At 49.5% G+C, this 10743-nt stretch overlaps 34 non-coding genes and 1 pseudogene across 34 annotated transcripts; all 35 read left to right on the top strand.

Annotated features, from left to right (window-relative positions):
* LOC116008837 lies at nucleotides 1-118 on the top strand. Its single transcript, XR_004096190.1, has one exon. It is a non-coding gene; the product is annotated as a 5S ribosomal RNA (ribosomal RNA).
* A 205-nt stretch (nucleotides 119-323) lies between these two features.
* LOC116008799 lies at nucleotides 324-442 on the top strand. The gene has a single exon (XR_004096155.1). It is a non-coding gene; the product is annotated as a 5S ribosomal RNA (ribosomal RNA).
* A 205-nt stretch (nucleotides 443-647) lies between these two features.
* On the top strand, nucleotides 648-766 carry LOC116008101. The gene has a single exon (XR_004095500.1). It is a non-coding gene; the product is annotated as a 5S ribosomal RNA (ribosomal RNA).
* A 138-nt stretch (nucleotides 767-904) lies between these two features.
* On the top strand, nucleotides 905-1022 carry LOC116008565. Its single transcript, XR_004095940.1, has one exon. It is a non-coding gene; the product is annotated as a 5S ribosomal RNA (ribosomal RNA).
* Nucleotides 1023-1159: 137 nt separating this feature from the next.
* On the top strand, nucleotides 1160-1277 carry LOC116008716. The gene has a single exon (XR_004096080.1). It is a non-coding gene; the product is annotated as a 5S ribosomal RNA (ribosomal RNA).
* Nucleotides 1278-1414: 137 nt separating this feature from the next.
* On the top strand, nucleotides 1415-1532 carry LOC116008832. The gene has a single exon (XR_004096186.1). It is a non-coding gene; the product is annotated as a 5S ribosomal RNA (ribosomal RNA).
* Nucleotides 1533-1669: 137 nt separating this feature from the next.
* On the top strand, nucleotides 1670-1788 carry LOC116008456. The gene has a single exon (XR_004095838.1). It is a non-coding gene; the product is annotated as a 5S ribosomal RNA (ribosomal RNA).
* Nucleotides 1789-1925: 137 nt separating this feature from the next.
* Nucleotides 1926-2044, top strand: LOC116008747. Its single transcript, XR_004096108.1, has one exon. It is a non-coding gene; the product is annotated as a 5S ribosomal RNA (ribosomal RNA).
* A 137-nt stretch (nucleotides 2045-2181) lies between these two features.
* On the top strand, nucleotides 2182-2300 carry LOC116008736. Its single transcript, XR_004096097.1, has one exon. It is a non-coding gene; the product is annotated as a 5S ribosomal RNA (ribosomal RNA).
* Nucleotides 2301-2437: 137 nt separating this feature from the next.
* LOC116008724 lies at nucleotides 2438-2556 on the top strand. The gene has a single exon (XR_004096087.1). It is a non-coding gene; the product is annotated as a 5S ribosomal RNA (ribosomal RNA).
* Nucleotides 2557-2693: 137 nt separating this feature from the next.
* LOC116008269 lies at nucleotides 2694-2812 on the top strand. The gene has a single exon (XR_004095663.1). It is a non-coding gene; the product is annotated as a 5S ribosomal RNA (ribosomal RNA).
* Nucleotides 2813-3129: 317 nt separating this feature from the next.
* Nucleotides 3130-3247, top strand: LOC116008987. Its single transcript, XR_004096330.1, has one exon. It is a non-coding gene; the product is annotated as a 5S ribosomal RNA (ribosomal RNA).
* A 134-nt stretch (nucleotides 3248-3381) lies between these two features.
* LOC116008986 lies at nucleotides 3382-3499 on the top strand. The gene has a single exon (XR_004096329.1). It is a non-coding gene; the product is annotated as a 5S ribosomal RNA (ribosomal RNA).
* Nucleotides 3500-3633: 134 nt separating this feature from the next.
* Nucleotides 3634-3751, top strand: LOC116008985. Its single transcript, XR_004096328.1, has one exon. It is a non-coding gene; the product is annotated as a 5S ribosomal RNA (ribosomal RNA).
* A 134-nt stretch (nucleotides 3752-3885) lies between these two features.
* Nucleotides 3886-4003, top strand: LOC116008984. The gene has a single exon (XR_004096327.1). It is a non-coding gene; the product is annotated as a 5S ribosomal RNA (ribosomal RNA).
* A 134-nt stretch (nucleotides 4004-4137) lies between these two features.
* LOC116008982 lies at nucleotides 4138-4255 on the top strand. Its single transcript, XR_004096325.1, has one exon. It is a non-coding gene; the product is annotated as a 5S ribosomal RNA (ribosomal RNA).
* A 134-nt stretch (nucleotides 4256-4389) lies between these two features.
* On the top strand, nucleotides 4390-4507 carry LOC116008981. The gene has a single exon (XR_004096324.1). It is a non-coding gene; the product is annotated as a 5S ribosomal RNA (ribosomal RNA).
* A 134-nt stretch (nucleotides 4508-4641) lies between these two features.
* LOC116008774 lies at nucleotides 4642-4760 on the top strand. The gene has a single exon (XR_004096132.1). It is a non-coding gene; the product is annotated as a 5S ribosomal RNA (ribosomal RNA).
* Nucleotides 4761-4895: 135 nt separating this feature from the next.
* LOC116008926 lies at nucleotides 4896-5014 on the top strand. Its single transcript, XR_004096273.1, has one exon. It is a non-coding gene; the product is annotated as a 5S ribosomal RNA (ribosomal RNA).
* A 319-nt stretch (nucleotides 5015-5333) lies between these two features.
* On the top strand, nucleotides 5334-5452 carry LOC116008444. The gene has a single exon (XR_004095827.1). It is a non-coding gene; the product is annotated as a 5S ribosomal RNA (ribosomal RNA).
* Nucleotides 5453-5588: 136 nt separating this feature from the next.
* LOC116009009 lies at nucleotides 5589-5707 on the top strand (annotated as a pseudogene).
* Nucleotides 5708-5835: 128 nt separating this feature from the next.
* Nucleotides 5836-5953, top strand: LOC116008820. The gene has a single exon (XR_004096175.1). It is a non-coding gene; the product is annotated as a 5S ribosomal RNA (ribosomal RNA).
* A 311-nt stretch (nucleotides 5954-6264) lies between these two features.
* Nucleotides 6265-6383, top strand: LOC116008806. Its single transcript, XR_004096162.1, has one exon. It is a non-coding gene; the product is annotated as a 5S ribosomal RNA (ribosomal RNA).
* Nucleotides 6384-6680: 297 nt separating this feature from the next.
* LOC116008872 lies at nucleotides 6681-6799 on the top strand. Its single transcript, XR_004096223.1, has one exon. It is a non-coding gene; the product is annotated as a 5S ribosomal RNA (ribosomal RNA).
* A 319-nt stretch (nucleotides 6800-7118) lies between these two features.
* LOC116008968 lies at nucleotides 7119-7237 on the top strand. Its single transcript, XR_004096312.1, has one exon. It is a non-coding gene; the product is annotated as a 5S ribosomal RNA (ribosomal RNA).
* A 137-nt stretch (nucleotides 7238-7374) lies between these two features.
* LOC116008741 lies at nucleotides 7375-7492 on the top strand. The gene has a single exon (XR_004096102.1). It is a non-coding gene; the product is annotated as a 5S ribosomal RNA (ribosomal RNA).
* A 137-nt stretch (nucleotides 7493-7629) lies between these two features.
* LOC116008917 lies at nucleotides 7630-7748 on the top strand. The gene has a single exon (XR_004096265.1). It is a non-coding gene; the product is annotated as a 5S ribosomal RNA (ribosomal RNA).
* A 137-nt stretch (nucleotides 7749-7885) lies between these two features.
* LOC116008918 lies at nucleotides 7886-8003 on the top strand. The gene has a single exon (XR_004096266.1). It is a non-coding gene; the product is annotated as a 5S ribosomal RNA (ribosomal RNA).
* A 137-nt stretch (nucleotides 8004-8140) lies between these two features.
* Nucleotides 8141-8258, top strand: LOC116008675. The gene has a single exon (XR_004096042.1). It is a non-coding gene; the product is annotated as a 5S ribosomal RNA (ribosomal RNA).
* Nucleotides 8259-8563: 305 nt separating this feature from the next.
* LOC116008877 lies at nucleotides 8564-8682 on the top strand. The gene has a single exon (XR_004096228.1). It is a non-coding gene; the product is annotated as a 5S ribosomal RNA (ribosomal RNA).
* A 311-nt stretch (nucleotides 8683-8993) lies between these two features.
* Nucleotides 8994-9111, top strand: LOC116008904. Its single transcript, XR_004096253.1, has one exon. It is a non-coding gene; the product is annotated as a 5S ribosomal RNA (ribosomal RNA).
* Nucleotides 9112-9248: 137 nt separating this feature from the next.
* LOC116008767 lies at nucleotides 9249-9366 on the top strand. The gene has a single exon (XR_004096125.1). It is a non-coding gene; the product is annotated as a 5S ribosomal RNA (ribosomal RNA).
* A 129-nt stretch (nucleotides 9367-9495) lies between these two features.
* Nucleotides 9496-9614, top strand: LOC116008757. The gene has a single exon (XR_004096117.1). It is a non-coding gene; the product is annotated as a 5S ribosomal RNA (ribosomal RNA).
* A 311-nt stretch (nucleotides 9615-9925) lies between these two features.
* LOC116008817 lies at nucleotides 9926-10043 on the top strand. The gene has a single exon (XR_004096172.1). It is a non-coding gene; the product is annotated as a 5S ribosomal RNA (ribosomal RNA).
* Nucleotides 10044-10354: 311 nt separating this feature from the next.
* LOC116008972 lies at nucleotides 10355-10472 on the top strand. The gene has a single exon (XR_004096316.1). It is a non-coding gene; the product is annotated as a 5S ribosomal RNA (ribosomal RNA).
* Nucleotides 10473-10743: the final 271 nt, after the last annotated feature.

Raw genomic sequence — 10743 nt, 5'->3', positions numbered from 1 at the left:
GATGCGATCATACCAACACTAATGCACCGGATCCCATTAGAACTCTGAAGCTAAGCGTGCTTGGGCGAGAGTAGTATTAGGATGGGTGACCCCATGGGAAGTCCTCGTGTTGCTTCCCCCACCCTCTTTTTAATTTTTCTTTTAAACCGCTCGACCGCTCGCTAAGGGTACTATCCTTTTAAACCGCTAAACCGCTAAGCGAGAGAAGTTGCGCAGAGAGAGAGGATCACTAAGGGTACTATCCTTTTAAACCGCTAAACCGCTAAGCGAGAGAAGTTGCGCGGAGATAGAGGGTAAAGTACATTTTGCGCGCAGTACATGACGGATGCGATCATACCAGCACTAAATCACCGGATCCCATCAGAACTTCGAAGTGAAGCGTTCTTGGGCTAGAGTAGTACTAGGATGGGTGACCCCCTGGGAAGTCCTCGTGTTGCATCCACCAGCCTCTTTTTAATTTTTCTTTTAAACCGCTGGACCGCTCGCTATAGGTACTATCCTTTTAATCAGCTAAACAACTAAGCGAGAAAAGTTGCGCGGAGAGAGACACTCGCTAAGGGTACTATCCTTTTAAACCGCTAAACCGCTAAGCGAGAAAAGTTGCGCGGAGAGAGATGGTCAAGTACATTTTGCGCGCAGTACATGACGGATGCAATCATACCAGCACTAATGCACCGGATCCCATCAGAACTCCGAAGTTAAGCGTGCTTGGGCGAGAGTAGTACTAGGATGGGTGACCCCCTGGGAAGTCCTCGTGTTGCATCCCCCACCCTCTTTTTAATCTTTCTTTTAAACCGCTGGACCGCTCGCTAAGGGTACTATCCTTTTAAACCGCTAAACCGCTAAGCGAGAGAAGTTTGCGCGGAGAGAGATGGTCAAGTACATTTTGCGCGCAGTACATGACGGATGCAATCATACCAGCACTAATGCACCGGATCCCATCAGAACTCCGAAGATAACGTGCTTGGGCGAGAGTAGTACTAGGATGGGTGACCCCCTGGGAAGTCCTCGTGTTGCATCCCCCACCCTTTTATTAATTTTTCTTTTAAACCGCTGGACCGCTCGCTAAGAATACTATCCTTTTAAACCGCTAAACCGCTAAGCGAGAGAAGTTGCGCGGAGAGAGAGGGTCAAGTACATTTTGCGTGCAGTACATGACGGATGCGATCATACCAGCACTAATGCACCGGATCCCATCAGAACTCCGAAGTGAAACGTGCTTGGGCGAGAGTAGTACTAGGATGGTGACCCCCTAGGAAGTCCTTGTGTTGCATCCCCCACCCTCTTTTTAATTTTTCTTTTAAACCGCTGGACCGCTCGCTAAGGGTACTATCCTTTTAAACCGCTCAACCGCTAAGCGAGAAAAGTTGCGCGGAGAGAGAGGGTCAAGTACATTTTGCGCGCAGTACATGACGGATGCCATCATACTAGCACTAATGCACCGGATCCCATCAGAACTCCGAAGTGAAACGTGCTTGGGCGAGAGTAGTACTAGGGTGGTGACCACCTGGGAAGTCCTCGTGTTGCATCCCCCACCCTCTTTTTAATTTTTCTTTTAAACTGCTGGACCGCTCGCTAAGGGTACTATCCTTTTAAACCGCTAAACCGCTAAGCGAGAGAAGTTGCGCGGAGAGAGATGGTCAAGTTCATTTTGCGCGCAGTACATGACGGATGCAATCATACCAGCACTAATGCACCGGATCCCATCAGAACTCCGAAGTTAGGCGCGCTTGGGCGAGAGTAGTACTAGGATGGGTGACCCCCTGGGAAGTCCTCGTGTTGCATCCCCCACCCTCTTTTTAATTTTTCTTTTAAACCGCTGGACCGCTCGCTAAGGGTACTATCCTTTTAAACCGCTAAACCGCTAAGCGAGAGAAGTTGCGCGGAGAGAGAGGGTCAAGTACATTTTGCGCGCAGTACGTGACGGATGCGATCATACCAGCACTAATGCACCGGATCCCATCAGAACTCCGAAGTTAAGCGTGCTTGGGCGAGAGTAGTACTAGGATGGGTGACCCCCTGGGAAGTCCTCGTGTTGCATCCCCCACCCTCTTTTTAATCTTTCTTTTAAACCGCTGGACCGCTCGCTAAGGGTACTATCCTTTTAAACCGCTAAACCGCTAAGCGAGAGAAGTTGCGCGGAGAGAGAGGGTCAAGTACATTTTGCGCGCAGTACGTGACGGATGCGATCATACCAGCACTAATGCACCGGATCCCATCAGAACTCCGAAGTTAAGCGTGCTTGGGCGAGAGTAGTACTAGGATGGGTGACCCCCTGGGAAGTCCTCGTGTTGCATCCCCCACCCTCTTTTTAATCTTTCTTTTAAACCGCTGGACCGCTCGCTAAGGGTACTATCCTTTTAAACCGCTAAACCGCTAAGCGAGAGAAGTTGCGCGGAGAGAGAGGGTCAAGTACATTTTGCGCGCAGTACGTGACGGATGCGATCATACCAGCACTAATGCACCGGATCCCATCAGAACTCCGAAGTTAAGCGTGCTTGGGCGAGAGTAGTACTAGGATGGGTGACCCCCTGGGAAGTCCTCGTGTTGCATCCCCCACCCTCTTTTTAATTTTTCTTTTAAACCGCTGGACCGCTCGCTAAGGGTACTATCCTTTTAAACCGCTAAACCGCTAAGCGAGAGAAGTTGCGCGGAGAGAGAGGGTCAAGTACATTTTGCGCGCAGTACGTGACGGATGCGATCATACCAGCACTAATGCACCGGATCCCATCAGAACTCCGAAGTTAAGCGTGCTTGGGCGAGAGTAGTACTAGGATGGGTAACCCCATGGGAAGTCCTCGTGTTGCTTCCCCCACCCTCTATTTAATCTTTCTTTTAAACCGCTGGACCGCTCGCTAAGGGTACTAACCTTTTAAACCGCTAAACAGCTAAGCGAGAGAAGTTGCGCGGAGAGAGATGGTCAAGTACATTTTGCGCGCAGTACATGACGGATGCGATCATACCAACACTAATGCACCGGATCCCATCAGAACTCCGAAGTCAAGCTAATTTTTCTTTTAAACCGCTGGACCGCGCGCTACGGGTACTATCCTTTTAAACCGCTAAACCGAGAAGCGAGAGAAGTTGCGCGGAGAGAGGGTCAAGTACATTTTGCACGCAGTACATGACGGATGCCATCATACTAGCACTAATGCACCGGATCCCATCAGAACTCCGAAGTTAGGCGCGCTTGGGCGAGAGTAGTACTAGGATGGTGACCCCCTAGGAAGTCCTTGTGTTGCATCCCCCACCCTGTTTTTAATTTTTCTTTAAACCGCTGGACCGCGCGCTACGGGTACTATCCTTTTAAACCGCTAAACCGAGAAGCGAGAGAAGTTGCGCGGAGAGAGGGTCAAGTACATTTTGCACGCAGTACATGACGGATGCCATCATACTAGCACTAATGCACCGGATCCCATCAGAACTCCGAAGTTAGGCGCGCTTGGGCGAGAGTAGTACTAGGATGGTGACCCCCTAGGAAGTCCTTGTGTTGCATCCCCCACCCTGTTTTTAATTTTTCTTTAAACCGCTGGACCGCGCGCTACGGGTACTATCCTTTTAAACCGCTAAACCGAGAAGCGAGAGAAGTTGCGCGGAGAGAGGGTCAAGTACATTTTGCACGCAGTACATGACGGATGCCATCATACTAGCACTAATGCACCGGATCCCATCAGAACTCCGAAGTTAGGCGCGCTTGGGCGAGAGTAGTACTAGGATGGTGACCCCCTAGGAAGTCCTTGTGTTGCATCCCCCACCCTGTTTTTAATTTTTCTTTAAACCGCTGGACCGCGCGCTACGGGTACTATCCTTTTAAACCGCTAAACCGAGAAGCGAGAGAAGTTGCGCGGAGAGAGGGTCAAGTACATTTTGCACGCAGTACATGACGGATGCCATCATACTAGCACTAATGCACCGGATCCCATCAGAACTCCGAAGTTAGGCGCGCTTGGGCGAGAGTAGTACTAGGATGGTGACCCCCTAGGAAGTCCTTGTGTTGCATCCCCCACCCTGTTTTTAATTTTTCTTTAAACCGCTGGACCGCGCGCTACGGGTACTATCCTTTTAAACCGCTAAACCGAGAAGCGAGAGAAGTTGCGCGGAGAGAGGGTCAAGTACATTTTGCACGCAGTACATGACGGATGCCATCATACTAGCACTAATGCACCGGATCCCATCAGAACTCCGAAGTTAGGCGCGCTTGGGCGAGAGTAGTACTAGGATGGTGACCCCCTAGGAAGTCCTTGTGTTGCATCCCCCACCCTGTTTTTAATTTTTCTTTAAACCGCTGGACCGCGCGCTACGGGTACTATCCTTTTAAACCGCTAAACCGAGAAGCGAGAGAAGTTGCGCGGAGAGAGGGTCAAGTACATTTTGCACGCAGTACATGACGGATGCCATCATACTAGCACTAATGCACCGGATCCCATCAGAACTCCGAAGTTAGGCGCGCTTGGGCGAGAGTAGTACTAGGATGGTGACCCCCTAGGAAGTCCTTGTGTTGCATCCCCCACCCTGTTTTTAATTTTTCTTTAAACCGCTGGACCGCGCGCTACGGGTACTATCCTTTTAAACCGCTAAACCGAGAAGCGAGAGAAGTTGCGCGGAGAGAGGGTCAAGTACATTTTGCACGCAGTACATGACGGATGCCATCATACTAGCACTAATGCACCGGATCCCATCAGAACTCCGAAGTTAGGCGCGCTTGGGCGAGAGTAGTACTAGGATGGGTGACCCCCTGGGAAGTCCTCGTGTTGCATCCCCCACCCTCTTTTTAATTTTTCTTTTAAACCGCTGGACCGCTCGCTAAGGGTACTATCCTTTTAAACCGCTAAACCGCTAAGCGAGAGAAGTTGCGCGGAGAGAGGGTCAAGTACATTTTGCGCGCAGTACATACCAGATGCGATCATACCAACACTAATGCACCGGATCCCATCAGAACTCTGAAGTTAAGCGTGCGTGGTCGAGAGTAGTACTAGGATGGGTAACCCCATGGGAAGTCCTCGTGTTGCTTCCCCCACCCTCTATTTAATCTTTCTTTTAAACCGCTGGACCGCTCGCTAAGGGTACTATCCTTTTAAACCGCTAAACCGCTAAGCGAGAGAAGTTGCGCGGAGAGAGAGGGTCAAGTACATTTTGCACGCAGTACATGACGGATGCAATCATACCAGCACTAATGCACCGGATCCCATCAGAACTCCGAAGTCAAGCTAATTTTTCTTTCAAACCGCTGGACCGCTCGCTAAGGATACTATCCTTTTAAACCGCTAAACCGCTAAGCGAGAGAAGTTGCACGGAGAGAGAGGGTCAAGTACGTTTTGCGCGCAGTACATGACGGATGCGATCATACCAGCACTAATGCACCGGATCCCATCCGAACTCCGAAGTTAAGCGCGTTTGGGCGAGAATAGTACTAGGATGGGCGACCCCCTGGGAAGTCCTCGTGTTGCATCCCCCACCCTCTTTTTAATTTTTTTTTAAACCGCTGGACCGCTCGCTACGGGTACTATCCTTTTAAACCGCTAAACCGCTAAGCGAGAGAAGTTGCGCGGAGAGAGAGGGTCAAGTACATTTTGCGCAAAGTACATGACGGATGCGATCGTACCAGCACTAATGCACTGGATCCCATCCGAACTCCAAAGTTAGGCGTGCTTGGGCGGGTGTACTACTAGGATGGGTGACATCCTGGCAAGTCATCGTGTTGCATCCCCACCCTCTTTTTAATTTTTCTTTTAAACCGCTGGACCGCTCGCTAAGGGTACTATCCTTTTAAACCGCTAAGCGAGAGAAGTTGCGCAGAGAGAGAGGGTCAAGTGCATTTTGCGCGCAGTACATGACGGATGCGATCATACCAGCACTAATGCACCGGATCCCATCTGAACTCCGAAGTGAAGCGTTCTTGGGCTAGAGTAGTACTAGGATGGTGACCCCCTGGGAAGTCCTCGTGTTGCATCCCCCACCCTCTTTTTAATTTTTCTTTTAAACCGCTGGACCGCTCGCTAAGGGTACTATCTTTTTAAACCGCTAAGTGAGATAAGTTGCGCGGAGAGAGAGGGTCAAGTACATTTTGCGCGCAGTACATGACGGATGCAATCATACCAGCACTAATGCACCGGATCCCATCAGAACTCCGAAGTCAAGCTAATTTTTCTTTTAAACCGCTAGACCGCTCGCTAAGGATACTATCCTTTTAAACCGCTAAACCGCTAAGCGAGAGAAGTTACGCGGAGAGAGAGAGTCAAGTACATTTTGCGCGCAGTACATGACGGATGCGATCATACCAGCATAAATGCAACGGATCCCATCAGAACTCCGAAGTAAAGCGTGCTTGGGCGAGAGTAGTACTAGGATGGGTGAGCCCCTGAGAAATCCTCGTGTTGCATCCCCCACCCTCTTTTTACCCCTGAGAAATCCTCGTGTTGCATCCCCCACCCTCTTTTTAATTTTTCTAAATCCTCGTGTTGCATCCCCCACCCTCTTTTTAATTTTTCTTTTACCTCGTGTTGCATCCCCCACCCTCTTTTTAATTTTTCTTTTAAACCGCTGGACCGCTCCCACCCTCTTTTTAATTTTTCTTTTAAACCGCTGGACCGCTCGCTAAGGCTACTAACTTTTTAAACCGCTAAGTGAGATAAGTTGCGCGGAGAGAGATGGTCAAGTACATTTTGCGCGCAGTACATGACGGATGCGATCATACCAACACTAATGCACCGGATCCCATTAGAACTCTGAAGCTAAGCGTGCTTGGGCGAGAGTAGTATTAGGATGGGTGACCCCCTGGGAAGTCCTCGTGATGCTTCCCCCACCCTCGTTTTAATTTTTCTTTTAAACCGCTGGACCGCTCGCTAAGGGTACTATCCTTTTAAACCGCTAAACCGCTAAGCGAGAGAAGTTGCGCGGAGAGAGATGGTCAAGTACATATTGCGCGCAGTACATGACGGATGCGATCTTACCACCACTAATGCACCGGATCCCATCAGAACTCCGAAGTCAAGCTAATTTTTCTTTTAAACCGCTGGACCGCTCGCTAAGGGTACTATCCTTTTAAACCGCTAAACCGCTAAGCGAGAGAAGTTGCGCGGAGAGAGATGGTCAAGTACATTTTGCGCGCAGTACATGACGGATGCGATCATACCAACACTAATGCACCGGATCCCATTAGAACTCTGAAGCTAAGCGTGCTTTGGCGAGAGTAGTATTAGGATGGGTGACCCCCTGGGAAGTCCTCGTGATGCTTCCCCCACCCTCGTTTTAATTTTTCTTTTAAACCGCTGGACCGCTCGCTAAGGGTACTATCCTTTTAAACCGCTAAACCGCTAAGCGAGAGAAGTTGCGCGGAGCGAGAGGATCAAGTACATTTTGCGCGCAATACATGACGGATGCAATCATACCAGCACTAATACACCGGATCCCATCAGAACTCCGAAGTGAAACGTGCTTGGGCGAGAGTAGTACTAAGATGGTGACCCCCTGGGAAGTCCTCGAGTTGCATCCCCCACCCTCTTTTTAATTTTTCTTTTAAACCGCTGGACCGCTCGCTAAGGGTACTATCCTTTTAAACCACTAAACCGCTAAGCGAGAAAAGTTGCGCGGAGATACATGGTCAAGTACATTTTGCGCGCAGTACATGACGGATGCGATCATACCAACACTAATGCACTAGATCCCAGTAGAACTCTGAAGCTAAGCGTACTTGGGCGAGAGTAGTATTAGGATGGGTGACCCCCTGGGAAGTCCTCGTGTTGCATCCCCCACCCTCTTTTTAATCTTTCTTTTAAACCGCTGGACCGCTCGCTAAGGGTACTATCCTTTTAAACCGCTAAACCGCTAAGCGAGAGAAGTTGCGCGGAGAGAGAGGGTCAAGTACATTTTGCGCGCAGTACATGACGGATGCGATCATACCAGCACTAATGCACCGGATCCCATCAGAACTCCGAAGTGAAGCGTTCTTGGGCTAGAGTAGTACTTGGATGGTGACCCCCTGGGAAGTCCTCGTGTTGCATCACCCACCCTCTTTTTAATTTTTCTTTTAAACCGCTGGACCGCTCGCTAAGGGTACTATCCTTTTAAACCGCTAAACCGCTAAGCGAGAGAAGTTGCGCGGAGAGAGAGGATCAAGTACATTTTGCGCGCAATACATGACGGATGCAATCATACCAGCACTAATACACCGGATCCCATCAGAACTCCGAAGTGAAACGTGCTTGGGCGAGAGTAGTACTAAGATGGTGACCCCCTGGGAAATCCTCGTGTTGCATCCCCCACCCTCGGTGACCCCCTGGGAAATCCTCGTGTTGCATCCCCCACCCTCTTTTACCCCCTGGGAAATCCTCGTGTTGCATCCCCCACCCTCTTTTTAATTTTTCTTTTTCCTCGTGTTGCATCCCCCACCCTCTTTTTAATTTTTCTTTTAAACCGTGTTGCATCCCCCACCCTCTTTTTAATTTTTCTTTTAAACCGCTGGACCGCTCGCTAAGGGTACTATCCTTTTAAACCACTAAACCGCTAAGCGAAAAAAGTTGCGCGGAGATAGATGGTCAAGTACATTTTGCGCGCAGTACATGACGGATGCGATCATACCAACACTAATGCACTAGATCCCATTAGAACTCTGAAGCTAAGCGTACTTGGGCGAGAGTAGTATTAGGATGGGTGACCCCCTGGGAAGTCCTCGTGTTGCTTCCCCCACCCTCTTTTTAATTTTTCTTTTAAACCGCTGGACCACTCGCTAAGGGTACTATCCTTTTAAACCGCTAAGCGAGAGAAGTTGCGCGGAGATAGAGGGTCAAGTATATTTTGCGCGTAGTAAATGATGGATGCGATCATACCAGCACTAATGCACCGGATCCCATCAGAACTCCGAAGTCAAGCTAATTTTTCTTTTAAACCGCTGGACCACTCGCTAAGGATACTATCCTTTTAAACCGCTAAACCGCTAAGCGAGAAAAGTTGCGCGGAGAGAGAGGGTCAAGTACATTTTGCGCGCAGTACATGACGGATGCGATCATACCAGCACTAATGCACCGGATCCCATCAGAACTCCGAAGTGAAGCGTTCTTGGGCTAGAGTAGTACTAGGATGGTGACCCCCTGGGAAGTCCTCGTGTTGCATCACCCACCCTCTTTTTAATTTTTCTTTTAAACCGCTGGACTGCTCGCTAAGGGTACTATCCTTTTAGACCGCTAAACCGCTAAGCGAGAGAAGTTGCGCGGAGAGAGAGGGTCAAGTACATTTTGTGCGCAGTACATGACGGATGCATTCATACCAGCACTAATACACTGGATCCCATCAGAACTCCGAAGTGAAACGTGCTTGGGCGAGAGTAGTACTAGGATGGTGACCCCCTGGGAAGTCCTCGTGTTGCATCCCCCACCCTCTTTTTAATTTTTCTTTTAAACCGATGGACCGCTCGCTAAGGGTACTATCCTTCTAAACCGCTAAGCGAGAGAAGTTGCTCGGAGATAGATGGTCAAGTACATTTTGCGCGCAGTACAGGATGGATGCGATCATACCAACACTAATGCACCGGATCCCATTAGAACTCTGAAGCTAAGCGTGCTTGGGCGAGAGTAGTATTAGGATGGGTGACCCCCTGGGAAGTCCTCGTGTTGCTTCCCCCACCCTCTTTTTAAATTTTCTTTTAAACCGCTGGACCACTTGCTAAGGGTACTATCCTTTTAAACCGCTAAGCGAGAGAAGTTGCGCGGAGATAGAGGGTCAAGTATATTTTGCGCGTAGTACATGACGGATGCGATCATACCAGCACTAATGCACCGGATCCCATCAGAACTCCGAAGTCAAGCTAATTTTTCTTTTAAACCGCTGGACCGCTCGCTAAGGATACTATCCTTTTAAACCGCTAAACCGCTAAGCGAGAGAAGTTGCGCGGAGATAGAGGGTCAAGTATATTTTGCGCGTAGTACATGACGGATGCGATCATACCAGCACTAATGCACCGGATCCCATCAGAACTCCGAAGTGAAGCGTTCTTGGGCTAGAGTAGTACTAGGATGGTGACCCCCTGGGAAGTCCTCGTGTTGCATCCCCCACCCTCTTTTTAATTTTTCTTTTAAACCGCTGGACCGCTCGCTAAGGGTACTATCTTTTTAAACCGCTAAGTGAGAAAAGTTGAGCGGAGAGAGTGGGTCAAGTACATTTTGCGCGCAGTACATGACGGATGCAATCATACCAGCACTAATGCACCGGATCCCATCAGAACTCCGAAGTCAAGCTAATTTTTCTTTTAAACCGCTGGACCGCTCGCTAAAGGTACTATCCTTTTAAACCGCTAAGCCGCTAAGCGAGAGAAGTTGCGCGGAGATAGAGGGTCAAGTATATTTTGCGCGTAGTACATGACGGATGCGATCATACCAGCACTAATGCGCCGGATCCCATCAGAACTCCGAAGGGAAGCGTTCTTGGGCTAGAGGAGTACTAGGATGGTGACCCCCTGGGAAGTCCTCGTGTTGCATCCCCCACCCTCTTTTTAATTTTTCTTTTAAACCGCTGGACCGCTCGCTAAGGGTACTATCTTTTTAAACCGCTAAGTGAGAAAAGTTGAGCGGAGAGAGTGGGTCAAGTACATTTTGCGCGCAGTACATGACGGATGCAATCATACCAGCACTAATGCACCGGATCCCATCAGAACTCCGAAGTCAAGCTAATTTTTCTTTTAAACCGCTGGACCGCTCGCTAAGGATACTATCCTTTTAAACCGCTAAACCGCTAAGCGAGAGAAGTTGCGCG

Source organism: Ipomoea triloba, chromosome 16 (genome assembly GCF_003576645.1).
Source record: "Ipomoea triloba cultivar NCNSP0323 chromosome 16, ASM357664v1".
NCBI classification, from domain to species: domain Eukaryota; kingdom Viridiplantae; phylum Streptophyta; class Magnoliopsida; order Solanales; family Convolvulaceae; genus Ipomoea; species Ipomoea triloba.
Note: the sequence above shows the minus strand (reverse complement) of the source record. Positions and strands in the feature narration are given on the sequence as shown.